Source organism: Papio anubis, chromosome 7 (genome assembly GCF_008728515.1).
Source record: "Papio anubis isolate 15944 chromosome 7, Panubis1.0, whole genome shotgun sequence".
In the NCBI taxonomy this organism is placed as follows: domain Eukaryota; kingdom Metazoa; phylum Chordata; class Mammalia; order Primates; family Cercopithecidae; genus Papio; species Papio anubis.
Genome location: NC_044982.1, coordinates 64263444 through 64289127, shown reverse-complemented (window position 1 = coordinate 64289127; position 25684 = coordinate 64263444). Strand labels below are relative to the sequence as shown.

The following is a 25684-nucleotide window of genomic DNA, read 5'->3' as shown; positions in this document are numbered from 1 at the left end:
TCATCAGTGGGATTAATAAATTATTCTCTATTCTTCTGAAACCCCTTATTTATTATCCATAAAATCTGTGTTCGGATGCCCACTTTCATTACAGGACTGTCAGATTCATATGCCCCTCGCACAGCAACAAACTAATACACTGGCAATGGGGTTTACATCATAAGAAGTTTAATAATTGGGAGACCACTGAATGAGGACATTTTAGAGGAATTCTGAAGCCTAAATTCTGTTTCCATGAGGGGTTCTGGACAAGGGCATTTAAGTAGATTTGTAAAGGGTGAGGGGCTGAAAAATTGGGGTCACCAATTGTTTGGAGGAAGTGGATTAAAATTTTCATGATGTGGAAACTGCATTTTTTCACGAGTCAGCTTCTTACTGGGCCCTTCACACCAGCTGGCATTTGTAGTTTTGTCAGTATGCAGAACCTAATGGAGACATTCTTACATTTTATTCTTAGAACAAATAGTTCTGTGACAAGGGCTATGTTTTCCTATAGTATTAAGCAATGACGAGCTGCAAAGAAATGGACCAAAGAGTAAGGTGGCTCGGCAATTACTGCTGATCATGTTGCAAGCCTAGTTGAATTGCATTTTTTCCCTTAATTGATTTTATAAAGTTTTCTTGGTGACAGTTTCAGTCTCCCCTCTGCTAGATCCGTTCTTCATTCCTGAGGTAAGAGAACTAATATGGTGGGAATCGGGTGGACGTCACTCTGGCTTTTTCCTGCTGCCAAGGGATATAGTCAGGAGGTCAGTCAGAATAAGAGGAATGAAACTGTCTTTCCGCAACCTGAAAGTATTCATGGGTGCCCAGTAGGAGTGCAGCCTGCACACATTAGTATCTCTGTCCATCAATTTTGTGTAACATTTAATTGACCAGTGAACTATGAGGCAAGTCGTAAGCCACATTAACAAAATTGCAAATGTGAACTTTAAGAGCCCTTGTAAAATGGACAGAAAACTTTGAGATATCCATGAACAAAGCTGAGAAAACCATTCAGACATACGGTCTGTGCTAGAGACATGTAGTCCCTTGGCATGCTAAAAGATCTTTTTAGCCAGGTTCCCACTTCACCTGAGGCATTGCTATAAGTACAACAGGTGGTACTGATCACTGCACAGACTCCTCCCTGTTTGGCCAAGAAAAAAATCAAGTGCAGCCTGGTTGTCAAAGATTATCTGGGCAAGGAAATGTAAGGCTTTGTGCTGAACCTTAACACTCTCAGAAACTTCTTCTGCAATTATTCCTATGGTTGTCTGTAAGTTTTAGATCATATCCCTGTCCATGAAGACCAGAAACTATGATGCCCACAATGTTCTTCCACCAGGTATCCTGATATCCACCAGAGAGTCTTCTTTTTGGTCTATGGAGAAATAGGCAGAATCTTTCATCATGAGGATGGACTGAGAAGAGAGTTAAACAGGAGCCCTTGATATGCAGGCTAAGGACACTGGTGGAGCCATCCTAGCAGAATAAGGACTTACTCTATGCCATAAGCAAACATATATCCAGACAGTGAAGAGGCGATGCCTCTATGCATGCATTTATTGATGGACTTATTCATGGGAAGCACAGACAAAATAAAGTGAGCTATAGATCTTTCTTTTTACAGACTTCTCAGAATCCATTTATGTGATATTTCAGCTGTAGATATTGTTGGCATTGTAGGGAGATATTTTGGTTAGAGGTTGTTAGCTAGGGTGAAAAAATAGTGGAAAGACAAATTGAGATAAACCAAAAGGAGCAAATTTAAATATATCATTCCGTGTCTTCTTTAGCTAGTTTTTAAGTTCTGCAGACAGATAAGTTCAGTTAAACATCTATGTCCCATTCCAGAAGATAACACTGCAGATGAGCCAGAATTCTCTATAAGATGCAGCCAAATAGATCTTTAATGAGAGGTATTTCTATAGAAACAGAAAAAATATATTAGTTCTGGAACAGTCCATCTATAGACTAGTTTTCTCTAAAGCCTCTGTGGCACCTTCGGATTGTGGTGGCAATCTGACAGATTTTTCTGGACTGTAGTTTGAACCAGGTGTTTAAGTGATGTTCTGAAAAATTCATACATCAGCAGGCAGGCATGAAGGTTGTTTAAAAGTTGCTGTTATTTCTGCTGAAGTTTATTGCCTAGCTTCAGTTTGCAGTGCATTAAGAAAATACAGTCTCTATCTCCACTGATTTCAAGTCAGGAAAATGGGAGAACAAATTTGAAAATGTTAGTTTGGAGATTTCTAGCCAGGAAAGAATTCAGGATCAGGCCTAAGTAAAGAGTTTACAAAAAATAAAATCTCAAAAATAATGGACAAGGCTAGAATCTAATAGCAGGTGTACTATAGTTTATTTTGAAATATAATTTCTTCTCTTCTGTCCCCCGTTTCTGCCAATGACAAATCATAATAGCACAGGTCAGAATCTTTGGAAAGTAATCACATAGACAATGTACTAGGCTGGTCATTCCAAGTGGCTTTTATGGACTCTATAAGTCAACTTCCATTCCTCAAAGCAGTCTGATCATATCTGATAATATGCCATTCCAGCCAGAAGCTTGGCAAAAAAAAAATAAAATAAAATAAAAATAAAACAAACAAACAAACAGTGGCTCTAATTTTATCATTATAAAAGGAACAGATTCTTACTGAACTTACGCAATAAGCATTTTGTCCTAAATTAAGAATACTCACAAATAGTTTCCAAGTTCTGAAGAAATAAGGCAGGAGAGAAAGAAATATATCAAGTTTTGCTCAACAGTTTCTTAATCAAGCTTGTTCAAAAGTTTCTTAATCAAGTTTCTTAATCAAGTTTTGCTCAAAATTTCTTAATTGTTAAAACCTGTAAATAGCTCACAAGAAAGTTTCCTTGACTCCAGAAAAAACAAAACATAATGAATCAGCAATGTTTTAAACAAAAAAGTCATCAAAATTATTTCTGTCACGTTTTAGTTCAGTCCATGAAATTAACTCTTGTTTTGCTTGGTATCAAGTCAGCAATCATCATGAACACATCAGCTCTTTAACGAGAGTCTGGAAGTTTTGGCTTCTTTTTCTAGTCCAATGGTATAATCTTCATAGTTATTGGAAACCTGTATTTAAGAGTATTTGTCAGGTAAGCCTACTCTCTAATATCAAGTTATATTTCATATGTACATATACATATCCCATCCACATATATTTGATTTACGTTTTTGAAAATGACACACATGTTCAAATTAATGAGACTAATAGAAGAAATTTTCCAAACTTTACACACTAGGTACATCACATTTTTCTAATAATCACTTTCATAGAGCAGCTTAGAATCTATGCTTTCAACAAAGTAAGAGGCTGATGTAAGGGCAAACCACAAAAAATACGAGATTTTCAATGCGATTGTCATTGCTACTGTTAACCAGAAATTCCCCAGTGAATGCATTGTGAACTGCAAAAAAAAAAAAAAAAAAAAAAGGATTTGTCAAAGTTTTTACCACGATTTTTTTTTTTTTTTTTTTGGGACGGAGTCTCGCTCTGTCGCCCAGACTGGAGTGTAGTGGCCGGATCTCAGCTCACTGCAAGCTCCACCTCCCGGGTTCACGCCATTCTCCTGCCTCAGCCTCCCAAGTAGGTGGGACTACAGGCACCTGCCACCTCGCCTGGCTAGTTTTTTGTACTTTTTAGTAGAGACAGGGTTTCACCGTGCTAGCCAGGATGGTCTCGATCTCCTGACCTCGTGATCCACCCGTCTCAGCCTCCCAAAGTGCTGGGATTGCAGGCTTGAGCCACCACACCCGGCCTACGATTTTTTTAAAGAAGCAAATTTTTGACTGTAGCTGATTATAAATTGCTTTTTTGAGAGAATTAAAGTAAAACAATAATTGTAGATGACAAAAGTCTTCCAATAGTCATGACTAAATACACAATTTGCAATGAAATGTAGTTATTTCTGTAATGCACAACACTTTAACAAATAATCATTATTGCTGATATCATATACTAAGATATAATAGAATTAAATGAAAATCACAATTTTAGAACATATATTAATAACATATTTATGCAAATGTAACCCAAAGAAAGTTAAACACCACTGCACATTTGACAATGCCTCTCATATGATTTTAAGATACCAAATAAACTGAATATGTCCTCTTGGACTTCAGGGATCCTACTATCAAAAAAGTTAGTTTAAGGTCATAAAAACTGAACTTATTACTTGAAATTTAGATTTTGGAAAGTTTGTCAAATATCAAAGCTTTAAAACACTTGGTATCACAAAATAGCATCACAGGTCTCTGTAAAGTCAGTATTTCTTTAGCCAAAGTGGCAACTCAAAAATTTCCAAAAAGGAAAATCTTTGCTTTTTGATAGAGAGGAGACTCAGTCTCTCAAAGGACTATAAGACCTAATGAAGACAGCATCTGGTCAAATGAATCTGTCTCTCTCTCTCTCCCCTCTTTCCTCTTCTTCCTTCTTTTTTTTTTTCTTTTTTGGCAATTTACTCCAAAAGTAGACAAAAGTCATTTATTATATCCTATTAATGCTACAGGGAAATCTTGTTCTAAAAGAAAACCGCTTCTATGTCTGTATTAGCATATTATTAATGCTAAAGCTAATTTTAATGAAGCCTTATAAACAAATCCATCCAATCTTAGTTTAATGACAAGGTAAGATTTTCATAAACCTTTTATAATCTTTTATAATTTTCTATTAAAGAATAGATTAAAGCTCCAAGAAATCCTTTTTATTCCAACACAAGGTCCCAGACTCTGACCCTGCATCCGTATGCTTTTAATATTAGGTTGGTGCAAAAGTAACAGCAGTTTTTGCCATTACTTTTGCACCAACTTAATATTAATGTTTAATTTATAGAAAACCAAATAATCTCCTTTAACTTTTAGCCAACTTGAGCACACTCAACATTTCTTTCACAAGATGAATCTTCCACAAAACTTCTAATACATGCTTAAATTTTCACTTTTGCCTCATCATTTTATCTTAACACAAGAATGTTTTTTCTTTTCTGACATTTTATATCCATTCAGTTTTATTCAATTTCTTCCTTTAATTTAAAACAATCCTCAAAATCTCTACATTAGGTAAAATTATTTTACCTTTAACAAAAACCACATCCCCATGTCTTTTTATAACATATTCTTCTTTCCTTATACATTTTGCATATAGGCATGTTTCTCTTATATCCAGTAGTTTTAATTACATGTATTACCATGTTATCTCTTAGTAACTCTTGGCAAAAAGCATAGGAGATAAGCAATTTTAATTATGTATCAGATGCAGAATCTAGAACAAAGGACAGAACAGTAGAAATAATGCCAGAGCCTTCCCAGCATAGGCTTCCCAGTAGACACAGCTGGGCCAGAGAGAAAGCCAAATGTCCCCCGTCCTTATCATAGCCATTTGTTTAGAGTCTAGAATCTAATGGCTACATGATGTAAGCTCACAGACAAATCAAATTATTATTAAAAAAAATCACAGGCGTAGCTTGTGATAAAACATCTAGCAGATAGTATCCGACCTACCCGATCATTAAATCCTGAAGGCATTTTTATTTTATTTTACCAGCAATGTTAAAACTCTTTATTTACCAAAGATAAACTTTACTAAAAGTTAAACTAAAAGGCATTTTAGTTAAGGTTTTTATTTTTCTGATAAAATATTGGACTTAAATATTTTTAAAGCAAATTAGATCAGTTTCAAATATTTTAGTAGTAAAAAATTACATATACATGATACACATAAACAAATAGACATAAAAACACAAAGAAGCAGCTCTTTCAGACTTACAGTATTTTTTTCTTTTCTTTCCTTTTCTTGTTTTTTTGTTTTTTGTTTGTTTGTTTTGTTTTGTTGTTTTTGTTTTTGTTTGGTTTGGTTTGGTTTGGTTTTGAGATGGAGTCCCGCTCTGTCACCCTAATCTTCTAAAGGCATGACTCAGGTAAACGTGGTAAAACGTGTATCAAAGGCACAGAAATTAGATCTAAAAACAGACAAGACTTGATATGTAAACCTTAAGCTAATGTCTTCCATATTCCACAGATTTATTTTCAAAAAGTTGTATTTTGGCTGTTTAATTTAGCTTATTTCTTAAATTGTGGACTTCAGGGTGTGGAAAAAGTAAATAGGAGAATAATTTTTAAGAAAGAAAGTGAATGGAGGTATCAAACACATTTTTTAAATGTTTTACTTCATTACAAATATTTAAAACAGGATCTAAAGGGAAAAATCAGAAAAGGCCTTCAAATACATACATACATACGTACATGTATATATCATAGATGTCAGCTTTTAATTAAGCTGACTTTTACTATAGAGTTCTTTTTAGAAATCATTTTAAATATTAGGACATGAACTCAAGTTGTGGTAGACATTTTAACTACCAGACTATAAAACAGGCGAGCCTCCACTGCTACTCTTGTTTGGACTCCAAAGTGAATAGTTTGAGTGTAACTGTTGTAGGTCAGCTATTTGCTCTTTACTTTACTCAAGACATTTTTAAAGCTAGCAAGACACTATTATGTGACCTTTTAATTTGATCTTCCCACCAATTGTTTGGAATAAGAGATCCCTACAAACTTTTTTTTTTCATCAAAACCTTGAAGAGAAGACACACAATGATTTTTGCCATCTCTTAACCAGATTGCACAGAGAGAGAGAGACCAGGAGCTTGGCTGATAAGAAATTCTTGCCCTTCTTCCAACTTGTCAGGTTCCTACATTCCCCTCTCTTCAGCTTCGAAAAGAGCTGAAAAACAGTGGTGAACTTGCTTACTGTGTCTTAACTGTGGGGCCAAGCCATGATACAAAAGAAGATTATCCTTTTTTGTTTCATGGAATCACAAGCAAAACCTTCCCAGTTTTGTAAGATGCAACTCAATGGGCTACATGGGGGAACCAAATTAACATTTCTGCTTCAGCAAAAAATACTAGACACTCTGCTCAGCACCTAAGTATTGATCTGGCAATGCTCAAATTGTTCCCATTTACCCCTGCCATCTTTGATCCACTCAATGCGGGGAGGGATAACTTCTTACCAGAAGTTCAATGGGTGGTCTCCAGACAAGATGGAATAGCAGACAATCACCCTGAGTTAGGTCTGTTGAGCTTTTCTTAGCAACTCCTTTAGGGATCCCCTTCACAATCCAAATACACATAACAAGACAAAGGCAAACTAAAGGACTTCCAATATAAAGTCTCGGATTTAAAAAATCAAGAGTATTTCTCCGACACAATGTCCCTTATTCACCTTCCAGTTGAGAAGAGATTACCTCAAAGACCTACCTTCTACTTTGGGAGGGTCAACGAGCCCTCAAAAGAGGCCACAAGACCTCTGAAGAGACCAACAAATCAGAAGAAAAGGGGGTACCGGTTGTCCTGAGAAGACTCCTCAGAGACATGTAAGAGTTTAATAATTGCAAGGTCACTGAATGAGAAAATGGGAGGAATTCTCAAACCTCAAATCTATTTCCATAAGGGGTATTGGGCAAGGGTATTTAAGGAGATTATGGAGGGTGAGGAGCTGGAAAATTGGGATAATCAACTGGTCAAGGTAAGGGGATGAAATTATCAGGATGTAAAAACTGCATCCTTCTATGAGTCAACTTCCTACTAGGCCCTTTACACCTGAGTGCTAAAGCTGGCATCCATAGTTTTGTTGGTACGCGGAACCTAAAAGAGAAGTTCTTAGATTTGTATCTATAGGACAAAGAATCTTCTGACAAGGCCCACATTATTCTCATGTGGTAAGCAGAGACCAGCTATAAGGTGTGGGGCAAAGGGTAAGCTGGCTTAATGATGACTGCTGATTGTACTACAAGCTTAGTTGAATTTTACTTTTTTCCTTAGTTGATTTCATAATATTTTCTTGGGGAGAGTTTCGCTTTTTGCTTACTCTTAATTACCAAATTCTTAATCTTTACATGTGTATACGGTTGAAATGATCTTAACATACACATCTTAGATAGGATCTAGCTCCATTAAATATACTCTGTGCTATGGTTTGAATGTTTGTACCCTCCAAAGCTCATGTTGAAATTTAATTGCTATAGTAACAACATAAAGAGGTGAGATATTTGAGAGGGTAATTAAGATGAGGCCTCTGCCCTCATGAATAGATTAACACACTTACACAAGTGTTAATTTGTTACGAAAAGAGGCAAATTTGACCTCCTTTTCTCTCTCTGTCACTCTCTCTCTCTCTGTCTTGCTCTCTCTGTCTTGAAAGGCTTTTATTAGATGCTGGCACATTGATATCAAACTTTCCAACCTCCAGAACTATGCACTAATAAATTTCTGTTCATTATATATTACTCAGTCTCAGGTATTCTATTATAGCAGCACAAAACAGACTAAGATACTCTGGAATATTTTATGTAATATTGCCATGGTACATGTGGAAAAAATTGGGTTGGTCTTAATCTAAGACACAGGCAAAATTGAAATCCCCTAAACATTTTCTGTGATTTTTACATGATAAGGAAATACTGATAAAGTTAAGGAGACTTTACACTTCTAGTAGTAAGATTTACTTATTCACATTGTGGATTGGCTGCTCTCCTTCTAACCTAAATATTTCCTGTCCTTATGACAATATATTTGTTTTTTTCTGCAATTCTATTGTATTCTACGTTGCAATAAGAGTTCTGTGTGCTAGAGCAATGATTGTTGCTTCAGCCCCCACCTCCCCTCCCCCGGCCTTGATGTGAGGAATCATTTCTTGTTTGGAATGAGAATTGAAAATAGATTGCCAATTTTGTGGTTTTATCTCATTTCTTAACATTAAATTTCCTTTTGGGAGCAACACCTCTAGGGTTAAGTTTTAACCCCTCTCTGTTCAAATTAATGAATGGTAGAGTCATTATAATCTTCAACTTACACAGGAATAAATTGATATTTTCAAGAAAAAAATGTTTTTCTAAGGCAAAACAACAAGAGTATGATAGATTTTCAACCCAACAGTCCTATTCTGAGTCTGGTTCTTTTTAGACTATAAAAAATATGATGCTGTCTAGCTTCCACATGTTATTATTGAACACTGGGAACAAAACAGATCCTCCTCCTTAAAGACTTAAAGTCAACTGAGTTCCTGGGATTAATGTTTCTCCTATTCAGAGGAAATTAAAGAATCCCTTACTTAGCTTCAGGCCCAGTGATTTCTTCTGATTTGCTTTTGAATATGATACTCACTTTAGTGGTCTGACTAAGGACTTGTTTCTTGAGACCAAACCTTTGAGTCTTATCCTAGTTTTAGATAAAACTAGAACACTTAAATTTATTAATCACCTTAGCATTCAATATACTGTGTTGAGGTAAATATTGTGCAGCTAATTATAATACATAACAAGATATAAAGCAAGGAAGAAGTATAAAAGTATTGTTAACTTCAAATTTATAAGCTGTCTCAATATTCACTAGTTCTTAAAATTCCTTAATTCCTTCTAAACTGCTTTGGTACTATGCTCCTGCCACTTACACAGTCACTCAATGAACATTAGAGTAATTAGAATTCTGGCCTTGAAAGCCAGAACCCACTATATAGGAAATGAAAGAGGATTCACCACTCATACTCTTTAAACACCCGTTTTCTATCTCCACATCAAAACTGCTGGCCCTTTTAGTACAGCTTTCTCTTTCATACCTCCCTGCCTGATACCTGCTGCAACATAATGATTGTCTAGTTTTGCTTCTCTGGAGTGAAATATCTTTCAATTCTGAAACTTTGTCCCAGTTCTAAGCTTGTGTCCTGCTGGTATGTCCACTAGGTGATACTTGTTTCCTCATTTGTTTGTTCTTGTATCCAGATTAATCCATGTAGGTCTAACTTACACAATTTTTTCACATGTGTTCAATTACATAATGATATTACCAATTTATTAATATATCCTAGTCCAGTTCAAATGACACAGATCAAGCATTTGCCATTCATTTAATATCAATCAGTCATTTTCCTTTGTATTCAAAGTAAAATGTCCAAAATTATGCTAAAGTGTTTGCAGAAATATCATGATTAAAATCATCAACTGCTATGACAATATTTTTAAAAAATTTAAGACTGATAAAATCATAAAGGAAATAAATTCTTAAAATTAGCATATGACACAAGTCGATTATCTGTACAGTCACATCTATTTTATGAAATTCTTTAAAAGATATCTTAGAGTTTCTCTATTCATGATATAAAGAAAACAAAGAGAAAAATCCATATTCACACTTAAAATATATGCAGTGACCTCATTTTTATTTCTGGGTTTTCTGCTGGTTCTCTGTGTCACGTCTCTTAACTCCTTATGCCTCTTGTGGTATTTGTAAAATAAGAAATATGACCACCTTCTACATCATAGTATAAGAGGGTTAATGAAATGCGTAAGACAAATTTTAGGTTTCTAGAAAACATACCAAAGAAAGGCACATTTTATAAGAGAATTTTTTGACAAGTGCCATTTCCTGTGGAATTACAGAGAGACTCTATTATTGAAAATGTAGCATGTTTAAGAAAATGTGTAAGATAAAGCTACTTTTTAAAAGGTATTTTAATGTGTTTTGGTTTTATATGAATTGTTAATATTTGCAAGCTGGAAGTTTTAAAACAACTCTGTTTTTGCTTTATCAGTTTTACTCAAAATCATTCAAAAGGAGACAGTGCTATCTGAAGGACTGAATAAATGAGTGAATTAATACAAAATGATGAAATTGATTGAGCAATAGAGTCTGAGAGCTGATGGAAGAATGGTGGTTGCCGCTGAACTTTTCTCCGATGACCCACCATGTTGAAGGTGTGCTTTAGAAAAAAAAAGGCTATAGTAACACTGAAAATTAGAGTCTATGAGAATCAAACTGTAAGCACCTCTATTACGGGATATTGTGAGGAGAATGAAGCCACCAAACACTTCAAAGATGATTGCCAACAATTTATTAAACTGTGAAAATTGAGAAATTAAACTTTAGCAGAGACAAAAGCCACCAAGTGCCCCAAGGAAGACAGTGAAACCTCAACATCGGTGGTGGAGTCTCTAAGACATTTGAAGTGATGGAAAAAGAACTAAATTATCTTCAGTCTAAAAAGCTAAATGAATTTTCATTTTGCTGTTTAATTTATAGTCACACACTGGTAAGTTCCTGGGACATTTATGGTGCATTTGTAATTTTTTTAACTGTAAAAATATGAGTGGAAAATTACCATAGAATTGTGGAGTTATACCATCAATATAAGAAACCATAGTCTATACTTGACACATTGAAAAAAATGCAGAAACAAAACCTATAGATTGAATATTTAATGACAGAACTATGGATTTAGTATTTATTTATTCAGGAACCTTGAATGTGCCTCTTACCATGTGTCAGGAAAAAAACTAGGTCTGTGGGATTCTTCAATGAGTTACAGTTTTAGAAGAAAAGGCCAGTGGAAGGCAAATAACTATAAGACTGTGGTATTTACCATAATAGATATATGTTATTAGTGTTATGAAAAAGATAATAGTTTGCCATGAAACTTTAAGAAGTACTCAAAGGTTAAAAACACCTGCAAACTTTGATATTTTTTGATGGTAGAATGCAAGTAACCATAGGGATAAGATTAGAGAAGCAGAATGGACTCTTGATGTACCTTGTACGTTAACCCTGCTAGGGTTAAATGGGGGTTGTTATATGCTCAGATTTGCATTTTATAATGATCATAGTGACTAACCAGTAGGGTGGACCGAAGATAATAGGCTTGGTAAGAAACCTGCATTATTTTTCTATTGTTGCTGTAATATATATATGTGTATATATACATACATACACACACACATACATACATACATATATGTAAATTGATCACCAAATTTGGAGGTTTAAAACAACATAAATGTATTATCTTACAGTTTTGGAGATCAGAAGATTAATACCAGTTCCGATGAGTCAAAGTCAAGGTGTTGGCACCTTCTTGGCATCTCTTAAAGGAGACTCCATTTCCTTGCCTTTCTTAGCTTCTAGTGACTAAATTTCCAGGGCATACATTTCTTATGGATTTTTATAGTACACTCAGATATTCAAGGATAATTTTCCCATATCAAATAAATATTGCCTGGATAAATGAATACAAAATTCATAATTCTGACCATTAAGTACTCAATATATAGGTTTTGTTTCTTTTAACAGGAGAGGACGTGGAGAAATAGGAATGCTTTTACATTGTGGGTAAGAGTGTAAATTAGTTCAATAATTGTGGAAGACAGTGTGGCAATTCCTCAAGGATCTAGAACCAGCAATACCATTTGACCCAGCAATCCCATTACTGGGTATATACCCAAAGGATTATAAATCATTCTACTATAAAGACACATGCACACGTATGTTTATTGCAGCATTGTTCACAATAACAAAGACTTGGAACCAACCCAAGTGCCCATCAATGATAGACTGGATAAAGAAAATCTGGCACATATACACCATGGAATACTATGCAGCCATAGAAAGGATGAGTTCATGGCCTTTGCAGGGACGTGGATAAAGCTGGAAAGCATCATTCTCAGCAAACTAACACAGGAATAGAAAACCTAACACCACATGTTCTCACTCATAAGTGGGAGTGGAACAATGAAAACACATGGACACAGGGAGGGGAACATAACACATTGGGGCCTATTGGGGTTTGGGGGGCTAGGGGAGGGGTAGCATTAGGAGAAATACCTAATGTAGATGACGGGTTGATGGGTGCAGCAAACTACCATGGCATACGTATACCTATGTAACAAACCTGCACGTTCTGCACATGTATTCCAGAACTTAAAGTAGAATAATAATAATAATAAAACAGATGGAATCTGTATTTTCTTGCTTGTTGTTCCCTTCATTTATCCTCAAAGCGCATCACTCCCATGTCTGCTCATATCACATTCTTCTGTTCTTTGTTAATTCTCCCTCTGCATTTCTTTTATCAGGATATTTGTGATTATATTTACAGTATACCCAGAAAGTCCAGCATAATTTCCCCTTTCAAAATTTTTAAATTAACTTGTCTGCAAAATCCATTTTGCCATGAAGTAACAAACATGGGTTCCAGGGATAAGAACTTAAATATATTTTGAGAACATTATTTAGCCTGCCAAAGAGAATATGTTCAATTATACAGAACTCTTTCACAGATCTCACTACAACCACACGTACAAACAACCCTCTCCTCCCCAAGAAACATGTAAAAACAAACAAAAAACCCACCAGGAAAAATGCTTGCACTAAATGCATGGCAGTGATGGATTTGGTGAGTAATTGGTTTTGTAAAGCATAGAAAATGTAAAGTTAGAGATGAAATCCAGATTTATGCCTGATGTAGTAAAATGCATGGTGGTGCAACTAGCCAAAATGGGGAACTGTACTCATAAATGGAATTAGAATGTCTATAAACAAGTCTATAGTACAGCTAAGAATTTAGTAAAATTCTCTGTATGCTGATACATGATTGTTTCTTTTAAAAACTTCTTCTGCAATAAATGTATATTGAATGATCAATGCCACTTTGAAAGTTATATTCCATACCAATATAATGATGGAGAAAATATTTCTTCCTGCTCTGTCTCTATGGAATAGAATTATTATGTTCTAGAGAGAATAGGGATTAAATTCAGATCAATGTGTTTCAATTATGCAAATGTTCTCATTGCCAGTACACTTTTGAAACGTTAAATATGTAGGTTGTAGATTTTTAGTAACTATTATATGTAATTTATGATCATTATTTAAAATTCAAATGTGCTGCTTCTTCAATTTTATAAAAAGTCAAAGCCCAAAAATGAAAGTGATAGCATATCAAATAAAATCTAATCATTCTACTACAGAAAACCAATGGTCTCAAATTTAATGTAAATTATAATGAACTCAGTCAATCCCCCACAAACTTTTTGTTTCATATTTTAGTCTGATACAAATATCAAAGATGTATACCTTAAATTTATAGGCAATTGGATGCTAGAGCTTTGCATCTTAAAAAGTGATCACTTTAAAGCAAAAGCACTAGACAAAACTACTAGTTATTTTTCATTCTGAATATAGAAACCAAATATTGTGTGTGTGTGTGTGTGTGTGTGTGTGAGAATCACTTAATAGGAGCCATTTACAGATATGTGTTTTTGTCTTTTTATAGTATTTTAATCTACAGAGAGATTCATTTGAGTTTTCTTATATTCTTGTCTTATCATTTTTGTAGACATTTATTGTTTAGGAAAGAAAATAATCTTCATAATTTCAAAAACACTGGAAAATCCAAATGAAGAATGCAGGAATAAAAAAACTCCATTTTTCTTTGCCTATCAGAATCTCCCTATTTCTTACCTGCTTTCATAATACTGAACTAAATCTGTGTTGAGTTACATGGATCCAATAATTCGAAATAGCTTAACTTTAGCCCCATTTTATAGATTGAATTAAGACATGTAGTTTATTCCAGTTGACAATAGAGAAGGATATTTGAAACCAGTGACTACTGAAATGAAATGACAAACATTCAACTACTTTTTTAAAAGAAATATTTTAAGCTGTAATTTGGCACTCCTAATAGATTTGTCTGTCCTATTATCATATTGAGTTCACTAGTCTCATGCCTTTTGATTATTATTTTTATTTGTGATATATCAAAATACAAAAGGTATAAAATATAAATAATCCAGCTACTCACATCTGTTATTTAAGAAATTTCAAATACTTGTCACAAAAGAAAAGACAGAAAAAATCTTACCAACATAGAAATAAACACTATGCTGAAATTGTATATTTCTAGGCATGATTTCTTACCAAATCACATAAAACATAAATATATATTTATAGAAATATATATTTATTCATAAATATATATTTATAGAAAACTGCTTTTCTCCCTCAATATGTTTAACTTTGCTTATTTCTCTTTGAAAATTAGGAAATTAATATTTCAACTTATTATTTGTTCTCCCTTAATTTTGTCAAGAGTGCACCTTTTACTCAAATTAATAAGATATTTGGTTTATCTATATAGATATGTAGCCAACTTTTGATCTGAAATGATTTCAAAACAGTTCTGCAAAGAGATAAGTTACATGTAACAGTGACTATACCTACCCTTTGTCTAGGCCATAGTGAATTCTCAACAGTGCAATCATGCAGGTATAGCTTCACTTTTGTCAGACTGTGAGGTTCTCTATTTTATACTTGTCTCAATAATACCAACATTAAACTTGTCCAAGAAATCAATTATTCTCACAATCAAAAAATAAAATGTTTAGTAGAAACCTTAGCATCAGATAAACTCAGACGCAGAAGCTGGCTTTGCCACAGGTGATCTGTTTGAGTTTTGGTGCATTACCTAATTTCTCCAGTTCTTACCTTTATCATTTGTAAAAATGTCCTTCTTTATTCATTCATTACACACAAATTGAGCAAATCATATGTTCCATGTCTGTACCTGAGACTAAAGATACAGTAGCGAAAAAGACTTATAGCCTTTCAAGAGAATAGACATTAACATGTAATTATACAAATAAGGATTTAAATTTAATAGAAACAAATACTATGAAAGACAATGTAATGAATAAGAATCGAGTGTGGATGACATGGCAATTGATCTAAGTGGAGAGAGGACTGTGGGGGAGGATAGAGAATTCTTTCTAGAGGAAGTGACTTTCAAGGTGAGATTTGAAGACCAGGAAAAGAAGAGGAAAAGGAAAGAGATTCTTAGCAGAAGCAAAGAATTTGAAATTGGAAGGAACTTAATAGCATACAAAAAACACTGAAAGAAGATGACTGTTTTCGAGAAAGAGTAGAGTTTCAGATGAGGCTCAAGACATCAGCAGGGACCACACGTTTCTGTTACAGAGCTTAATCTTCATTCTAACGTCAATGAGAAGTCTTTGGTGGGTTTGAGGCAGGAGCAAGAAAAAAATTAAACTTAAAAATCTCATATGCCTCAATGAGAATGCATGTAAAGCATTTTCCCATAAATAAAAATTCCAAAGTCTTTATTAGCATGCTCATTTATGGCTGAAAAATTGATTTCTTCTTCAACTCCACAGACGCAGTTTCTTTTGATCTGAAAGAAAAAAAAAGAAAGAAAGAAAGAAAGAAAGAAAAAGAAATACGACTTAAGGCAAGCAAGGCCAATATTTTTGTTCCAAATTTCATAGATAAAATAAATAAGAGGTGACTGAGATCTTAAAATGTGCTGTATGACACAAAACTAGTATGTGGCAGCTCTGGGTCTAGAACGCAAGCAAAATTTAAGAGATTCTATAGTAGGGAGAGGACAAAGCAAATAAAACTCTATTCTTAACAACGTTGAGCAACAATTCTGTGCAGAGTGCTTTAAATATGTTTTTTTATTCAATTTTCATAATAGTTTTGAAAAGTAAGTACAAACATGTCCATTTTCTGTATGAGAAAAAGGAGTGAAGAGATTAAATTTTATTCTCATGAGAGTATTTGAACCCGATCTTCTGGTTTCTGTTTTATTGAACCTGTCATTGCAGTCTTCTTTTCTAAGGGTGATGAAAAAAGCCTGTGGTCAAGACACAAACTACAAAAACTGCTTTCTTCATCCTGGATTTCAGGAGAAGGGGAGAGAGGTAATAAAAACTTGCTTTAAACCAGAGAATAAATTCCTTTTCCTTAAGGTTTCTTTAGGAGAATGCAAGATAGATTATAGAAAGAGAGGTAAACCTTTGTCTACTTTCTTTATTCTTACTATTCCTAGCCTATTTAATCAGGGAATCTTCTTCCTTAAATCAGACTAAAAACAATCAATGAATGGATAAATAAATTTAGAATCCTGCTGAAAACGTTACCTCACTCTCCTTTTATAATTGTTTACCTTTTCATTTTTTTTATCTTATTTTGGAATTTTGGCCTACAATTAAGGGCATAACTTAGTTACAGTGTGTGTAGTAATGTATGAAATAGTTTAAATCTGTCTCTCAGAAGTCAGACTACCTGAGTTCAAATTGCCTCCTTCACCAGTTTGGGCATTGTGCCTAACTTTTTAAATCTGTAAAATAGACAGAACCCCTAGTTCACAGGGGGATTGAAATAATTAAATATTGTGTTCTTAGCATGGAATAAGCATGGTTATTACAATGTTAGAAATATCAAAATTTTTAGATATGATTGACAAGTGAAAAGCTCTACATATTTGATGAATATTTCTTGATGAATTTGGGGATAAATAGAACCATGAAATCATTATCACCATCATGGTCATATACATGTCTGTCACCTCCCAAAGTTTCCTCCTGCCTCCTTTACTATTATTGTTTTGTTTTATTTTATGTTTTTTTATTCTCTTCCTTTTTTTTTTTTTTTTTCAGTAAAATCACTTAGCATAGGGTCTATCCTCTAAGCAATTTCTCTTTCTCTCTTTCTTTCTTTCTTTCTTTCTTTCTTTCTTTCTTTCTTTCTTTCTTTCTTTCTTTCTTTCTTTCTTTCTTTCTTTCTTTCCTTCCTTCCTTCCTTCCTTCCTTCCTTCCTTCCTTCCTTCCTTCCTTCCTTCTTTCTTTTTTTGAGGCGGAGTCTCACTCTGTTGCTCAGAGGGAGTATATTGGCGCGATCTCGACTAACTGCAAGCTCCGCCTCCCAAGTTCTAGCCATTCTCCTGCCTCAGCCTCCAGAGTAACTGGGACTACAGGTGCCCACCCCCACACCCGACTAATTTTGTGTATTTTTTTTTTTTTTTTTTTTTAGTAGAGACGGGGTTTCACCATGTTAGCCAGAATGGTCTCAATCTCCTGACCTCGTGATCTGCCCGCCTCGACCTCTCAAAGTACTGGGATTGCAGGCGTGAGCCACTGCACCTGACCAGCAATTTCAAGTATACATTAGAGTACTGTTAGCTACAGGTACTGTGCTATATAGTGGATATCAGAATTTATTCATCTTGCATAGCTTGAAGTTTGTATCTTTTAATAATCACTTCTCTATTCTGTCTCTCACCAATCCTTGGCAACTAGCATTCTATAATTTCTATTAGTTAAATATTTTCGATTCTACATAAAAATGAAATCATACAATAGTTGTCTTTCTGTGTCTGGTTTATTTCTCTTAACATGATACCCTTCATCTCTATCCATGTTGTCACAAATGTTTTTGTTATTTTTATTTTTTTATTTTTAAGGCTGAATAATGTTCCATTGTATGCATATGCCACAATTTCTTTATTCATTCAACCACTGAAAGAAATTTAGGTACTTTACATAACTTGATTATTGGGAATAATGCTGAATTCTACATCGGAATACAGATATCTCTTTGAGATCCTAATTTCAACTTCCTTGAAAATAGATCCAGAGGTGTGATTGCTATTTTTAATTTTTAAAGGTAACCTGTACACTGATTTTCGTAATGACAGTAGCAACTTACATTCCCACCAATAGTGCACTAGGATCCTCTTTTATCTTTAGTCTCAAAAACACTTGTTATCTTTTTGTTTTGTTTTATATAATAGCCATCCAACAAAGTATGTTTTCGTATCAAATTGTGGATTTGCATTTTCCTGATGATTAGATACGCTGGGTACCTTTGTGTCTACCTATTGATCATTTGTATATTATGTTTGGAGAAATATTTAAATAAGTCCTATCCCCATATTCTAATGAAGTTATTTTTAAGTGAAATTTTCTTTAAGTGATATTGCATTGCAGGCATGTTTTGAATATCAATGCCTTATCAGATACTGATTTGCAAATATTTTCTTTTTCACAGAGTGTCTTTTTGCCCTAATTGCTTTTTTTTTTTTTTTTGCTTCGCAAAAGTTTTTCAGTTTCATGTGGTCCCGCCTGTCAATTTTTCAGCTTTTGTTGCCTATGCTTTTAGTCATATTCAAAAAATCATTGCAGGTACAAATGTCAAAGCTTTTTCCTCTAAGTCTCCTTCTATGAGTTTTATGGTTTCAGGTCTTATATTTAAGTCTAATCATTGGAGTTGGGTTTTATATGGTATAATATGATGATACAATTCCCTATATTGATATGAATGTATAGTTTTCCCCACACCACTTATACAATAGACCACCCTTTCCTCATTGTGTAATCAATGAGTTGACCCTATTTGCACAGGTTAATTTCTGAGCTGTCCATTCCGTTCCTTTGCTCTACATGTCTGCTTTTATGCCAGTATCATACTGTTTTGATTATGATAGCTTTGTAATATGATTTTAAATCAGGAAGGGTAATGACTCTAGCATTGTTCATTTTAACAAAATTAATTCTTCCAAGCTATGAACATGGTATGTGTTTGCTTTTATTATGTCTTTTACATTTTTGTCATCAATGTTTTGTAGTTTTAGTGTACAAGTCTTTCACTTTCTTGGTTAACTTATTCCTAATTTTTTTATGGTATAAATAAGATTTTTTAAAATTTTATTTTTAGATAGTTCATTAATAGTGTATAATAATAAAAGTGATTTTGTTTGTTGCTTTTACATCCTGCAACTTTACTCAATTTGTTTTTTACTTCCAACAACAGTGTGTGTGTAGGGGCTTATGTTGGGTTTTCTTGATATACAAAATGTATGCAAAGATGAGACAATTTTATTCCTTTCTTTCTGATTTGGATGTCTTCTATTTTTCTTTCTTGACTAATTGCTCCGTCTAGGGCTTTGAGTACCATCTTTAATATAAGTGATGATAATGGGCATCTTTGCCTTATTTTGGATAATAGAGAAAAACCTTTCAGTTTTTCACTAATTAGTATAATGTTAGTTGTGGACTTTTCATTTATGGCCTTTATTTTGTTGAGTTAATGTCCTTTTATACCTAGTTTGCTGACAGTTTTTATTATGAAAAAGTGTTAAGTTTTGTCAAATGCCTTTTCTCTACCTATTGAGATGGTCGTGATTATCCTTTCATAAATACGATCATTTAAAAACTCATGATCATTTTATTCATAATCCTATTAATATGATAAATCATATTATTTGATTTTTGTGATGAACTAACCTTGCATGAAGCCATTTAGTTCTAAAGTTTTCTTTGTTGGGAGGTTTGGATGATTGATTAAATCCCCTTATTAGTTATAGGTCATTTCTGATTTTCTACTTTTTTATGATTCAGTCTTGGTAGGTCTTATGATGCTAGGAATTTACCCATATCTTCTAAGTATCCATAATTAATTATAGTAATCTCTTTTGATCTGTTTCCTTTCTGTGTCATCACACTTGTATCACTTCCTCTTTCATTTCTGAATTTATTTATTGAAGTCTTCTCTCTGTTTTCTTCATCACTTCAGCTAAAAGTTTGTTGGCTTTATCTTTTCAAAAAGTCAACTCTTAGTTCCATTTTTTTAGATTTGTTTTCTATTTTCTGTTTTATTTATTTCTGCTCAATCTGTTATGTCCTTCCTTTTGCTAACTTTGGGCTTATCTTGTTCTTTTCTATCTTCTTGAGGTATGAAGTTATGTACTTGTGATCTTTCCTTTTTTTTAACGGTGGTGTTGTCATAGTAAACTTGTCTCTTAGTACTGCTTTGCTTTATCTTAAGTACAGTATGTAATGTGTTTTTATTTTTGTTTATCTCAGTGTAATTTCTAATTACCTTATGAATTTCTTCTTTGACATAGTGGTTGTTGTTTGTGTTTTCCACATATTTGTAAATTTTCCCACTCTGCTTCTGACATTGATTTCTAGTTTTAACATCTTGTGATCAATAATAATACTTTGACTGGTTTTAATTTTTTTAATGTGTTAAGACTTCTTTTATGACCTACAAATTAAGAAAAGTTTATGTGCACTTCAGAAGAATATGTTGTTGCATGGAATGTTTGTAGAAATTTTTTTAAGTTCACTTGGTTGATAATATTGTTTAAATCCAGTTTTCTCATGGATATTATGACTGAATATTCTATCCATTAATGTAAGTGGAATGTTGAAGTCTCCTACTATTATTATATTGCTGTCTAACTCTCCCTCAAGTTTTGCAGATGATGGCTTTATATGTTTTGGTGCTCTGATGTTTAGTCCATATATGCTTATAATTGTTTTATGTTCCTGTTGAACTGAAACTTTCATCGTATCTTTCATCATTTTAATCAAAGAATGACTTTCTTTGTCTTTTGTTATAATTTTTGAGTTAATTCCTAATTTGAGAAATAAAAGTATATCTCTTCCTGCTCTGTTTTGGTTATTATTTTCATGGAATATCTAACTCCATTCCTTAACTTTCTCCCTATCTGTGTCCTTAAAGCTAAAGTGAATCTCTTCTAGAAAGCCTATAGTTTGATTTGATTTTCTACGCTTTGAGCTGCATTAAGTCTTTTAAGTGCTGAGTTTTATTCATTTACATTTAAAGCAATTTTTGATAGGTGGAATCTCATTATTGCAATTTTGATAATTATTTTCTGTCTTGTAGTTATTGTGGTCCTCTCTTTCTCACTTGCTGTCGTCTTTCCTGATTTTTTGATTTTTTTAATGGTCATAAAGTTTTATTCTTTTTTCTTTGTCTTTTTTAAACTCTAGGAATTTTTTGTAGTTACCATAATGTTAGCCTAAAATGTTTTTAATAGTCTATTTTAAGCTGATAATAACCCCAATCACATATCATTAACCTATACTTTTATTATGTTATTACTTTTGAAGTGACTAAATAAAACATTGGTTTTCTGTGACGATTTAGAACTTTTCAAATTTTGTGTCTGTTTACGTACTTTAAATAGTTATAGTTTTAAAATTAAAAGTTATTTAAACCCCTACCATCATGTGTTATAACATACTGCACTTATCTATATGTTTCTCTTTACTAGTGAATTTTATAATTTTATATGCTTTTGTATTGCTACTTAGCATCATTTCAAATTGAACTCCCACAGCTTTTGTTTGTCTTCAAAAGTATGTACCTCTCCTTGACTTTTGGAGAGTTTTGTTTGTTTGTTTGTTTTGTTTTGGTGTAGCATTCTTAGTTGAAAGGTGTTTATTTGCTTGCTTGCTTGTTTTTAATTTCAGGACTTTGAATATCTCATCTCACTCCCTCTGACCTGTAAATTCTGCTGAGAAATCCACTAATAGTATTATGAATTTTGCTTTGTAAGTGCCAAGTTGCTTTTCTCAGCTGTTTTCAAAATTGTCTTTTACTTTGACTTCTGATAACTTGATTAAAATACGGCTTAGTATAAATTTTAGGGAGTTCATCTTATTTGGGATCCATCGAGTTCCCTGTATTTTGATATCCAACTTTTTTTCTGTGTTGGGTAGTTATCAGACATTATTTCTTGAATAATCTTAATACCCCCTTTTATCTCCTCCTTCTCGCATGTTCATAGTAAATATGTTGTTCTACTTCATCGTGTCTGATAAGTTAAGTTTTCTTCACACTTTTTAATTTTTTTCTTGTTTTCTCCTTTAACTGGATAATTTCTAATGATTTGAATTCAAGCCCACTAATCCATTTTCTGCTTGATCTAATCTGCTGTTGAACTCCTGTATAATCTTTTTAGTCCAGCTATTATGTTTTTCAGGTCAAGTTTTCCATTTTGTACTTTTTGATAGATTTAAGCTCCATATTGAAATTTTAACTTTGTTAACATATTGTTCTCTTGACCTCACCTGATTGAGAATCTTTATGATGTGTTAAAAAAAAAAAATTCAGCTGAATTAAATTTAAATAAGTTTAGTTGAGCAATGCACAATTTGCAAATCAGGCAGCCCCCAGAATCACAGCAATTTCAGAGAGACTCCAGCACAGCCACGTGGTAGAAGATTTATGGACAGCAAAAGGAAAGTGACATACAGGAAACACAAGTGAGGTATAGAAACAACTGGATTCTTTTCAGCTCAGCATTTGCCTTATTTGAGCATGTTTTGAAGCGTTGGCTACATTTGATTGGCCAAAACTCAATGACTGGCACAGTTGTGGACTAGGGTTGGTTTACACCTCTACTTGTTACAGTTTATAATGTACAGTAAAACCTTTAGGCTGAACTTAATTACATAAGAAGCCAGCTTTAGGCTAAACTAGATTTAACAATTCCCCACGTTTGCCCATTTTCTCAATTTTGAGAGATTTACCAAAACATAAAACATCCATGTCGTTACTGTAATCTTAAATGTGCTTACTTTATCTTGAAACCCACTGGGAAACAGTAGAACAATGGGTTTTGCACGGAGGGAACAAAGACTAACTAGAGGGTATCTCTATGCTGAAATGTCCTGATTACAGAAGAAAAAGAGAACCTAGTCTCTTCTAGGATCTATGTATTTCCTTAAAGTCTTAGTTTGATTGTGTCACATTTAGCATGAGCAACTTCATTTGAGTGTGGTTTGGTCTGTTGGAGCTTAGTGTGTGAGCTCAGTCCAAACAATGGCCTCTCATAATTTTGTTCTAACAATTCCCCCTTTTTGGTCATGTTCTCACTTAGATGAGAGCATGACCAAAATTTAGGGCCTTAGCGCCACTCTCAGTTACCATCATTTTGGGTTTCCAGTCTCAGCACCTCATTAATAGGTTATAGTGTCCTCATGTCACACATTTCTTTCAGTTCTTGTCATTCCAGTTGAAGAAAGACCGTTTAACATTCTACAGATATCTGCATTCAAACATTTAAAACCTTTGAGAGAATCAGCACACCAGGGAGACTATTATTATGACTATCAGAAGGATAATACCAAGAGGTTAGAGTATGCTACTTACCCAAGGTCTCCATAAACCAAACCGTCTCAAATAAATACATCAAAGAACAAACTGGATAAAGAGTTGACTTGCTTAACGAAGTGGTCTTTTTGTTAATCCCCTACAACTGTATCTCTATAACAGCCAATGTTTTCTCTGGAGGACATAAGTGCCAGCAGCTACACAGATATTTTTGTTTAGCCAGTAAGTAATCTAGAGCAATTCTACTATTTAGCAAAATATTTACAAGAGAGTTTAAAGTCTGTTGTTTAAGTATAGCTTTTACAGTAAAATCTGCTATAGAGCCTATCATGAGGGATACATTTCCAATCATTGCTTCTTTTACTCCGAACTATGGAAAAAGGACCTAGCAAATGATGGCCTTCTAGAAAAGTGAAGGCCTTCTAGCAATGTACTCTTTAATCCATGATGTAGGTTAAGAGGCGTGAACCAGTGTTGTGTTTCTGACTGATTATGAGGCAACATATGAACCGTTAATATTCTTACCTACATTAGGCTTTCATCTTTATCTATCAAAGTTTAAAGTTCTCCACGTTTAAGGCTGGCTGCAAAATTCTTTATGAAAAAATGTATACCCCTTTAGTGCACACAACAGACCACTTTTTCATTTCTATTGTTCAGAGAGGCATACATGAGGGACAAATACTGAAAGATAAGAGTCTTATGATAGTAGAGAAGTCTTGATCTGTGATCTTGAGAAAAGCTGTTTACATCTAGAATGCCATTTTCTTCTGGGGAGAAATTTTCCTGCTTAACTTTACCTTAAGGGTTTCAGTTGGTGTACAGTTCCAAGAGTGTGGAGGGAGTCTTTTCATTTGTGAGATTATGAACCTAAGGTTCAAGATCACAAAGTTTTGTTGCAGTGTGGATAGCAAGGTCCATCTTTCTCGGATGTTCTCAGAAGATCCAATCTTTAGGTTCTAGATTCTTTCTCTGATGTTCTTAGAAGATCCAATCTTTGGGTTCTAGATTGTGAAGGGGTTGATTATCCTCAGTAAATCATAAAAAGTTTTCTTTACCTGGTGAACATACACTGTGGCATAATAATTTAGTGTTATAACATCAGCCCTCTTGCATGGGAAAGCTTTTATATGACTGAAAAAATAATGCAGTGAAAATGAAAATTGAATGAAATCCCTCTACAAATATTTAAATGGCCCATTAGGTAGACAAATGTACTTGAAGTTTTTATTGTTTTCCCAGAATTACAGGTTTGTCGTTTGTCAAAATACGCATTTTGGCAATGTTTAGTGACAACTGAACATTGGTCATAAACTATTTTAGCAATACATGTTGCCACACCAATATATTTAATTTACATCATTTTATCGGTACCAAGATGAGTTTTGCAATGTGGAACTTTCAACAAAAGCTTTAAGGACTCAGGAGGGACAAGGTGGCCGTCCTGGTTCTCCATGAGTCCATGCTTAACATTGGACTTATGCCCTATTGAATACCAGCTGTTTTTCCAATTTAGGGGAATAGCACTGTAAATTGATGGGTTATCATAGGTAATTTGACTTAGGCTGTGGAGTTCATTCAGATTGTATATCTAAACAATTTCAGTATTGGCTGATTTGGCATGGAAATCTGGCAAAGTATTTTCTTGGTATTCAATTAATTTTTGTTCTACTTCAGTTAGCAATTTTATAACCCAGTCAGTCTTTTTTATTAAAGTTCCAGGAATTCTTACCTAGCCCTAATAATATGATTCTCAAGTTACCAGAAACCTGTATTCAAGAGTGCTTTTCAGGATCATTTCCATACTTTCATGAAGCTACTGAATTAAACCATATTCTAGGACTTTTCCACCTGTGTGAAGTTGTCAGAAAGTGAATTAGCTTTATAACTGTGGAAATGATTTTAAATAGCCATAGTTAAGAACACAATTGACAAGAAAATTTAATTTTTTCTCTGGTTTACAGTAACTTAATAACCATCATAATGATTGAGAGCATATACTTCAACATATTAGAATTTTAGAAATCCCATACAATTTTGGAACATATTGATGACATACACTAAAATATAACCTAAAGAATGTTAAACATAATTTCTTTTTCTTTTCTTTTCTTTTCT

General features: G+C 33.7%; 1 long non-coding RNA gene across 1 annotated transcript; it reads right to left on the bottom strand.

Moving 5' to 3' along the window:
* Positions 1–15471: 15471 nt before the first annotated feature.
* On the bottom strand, positions 15472–25609 carry LOC103886211. Its single transcript, XR_649679.4, has 2 exons — positions 24367–25609; positions 15472–16028 (listed from the first exon to the last, which is right to left on the bottom strand). It is a non-coding gene; the product is annotated as an uncharacterized LOC103886211 (long non-coding RNA).
* Positions 25610–25684: the final 75 nt, after the last annotated feature.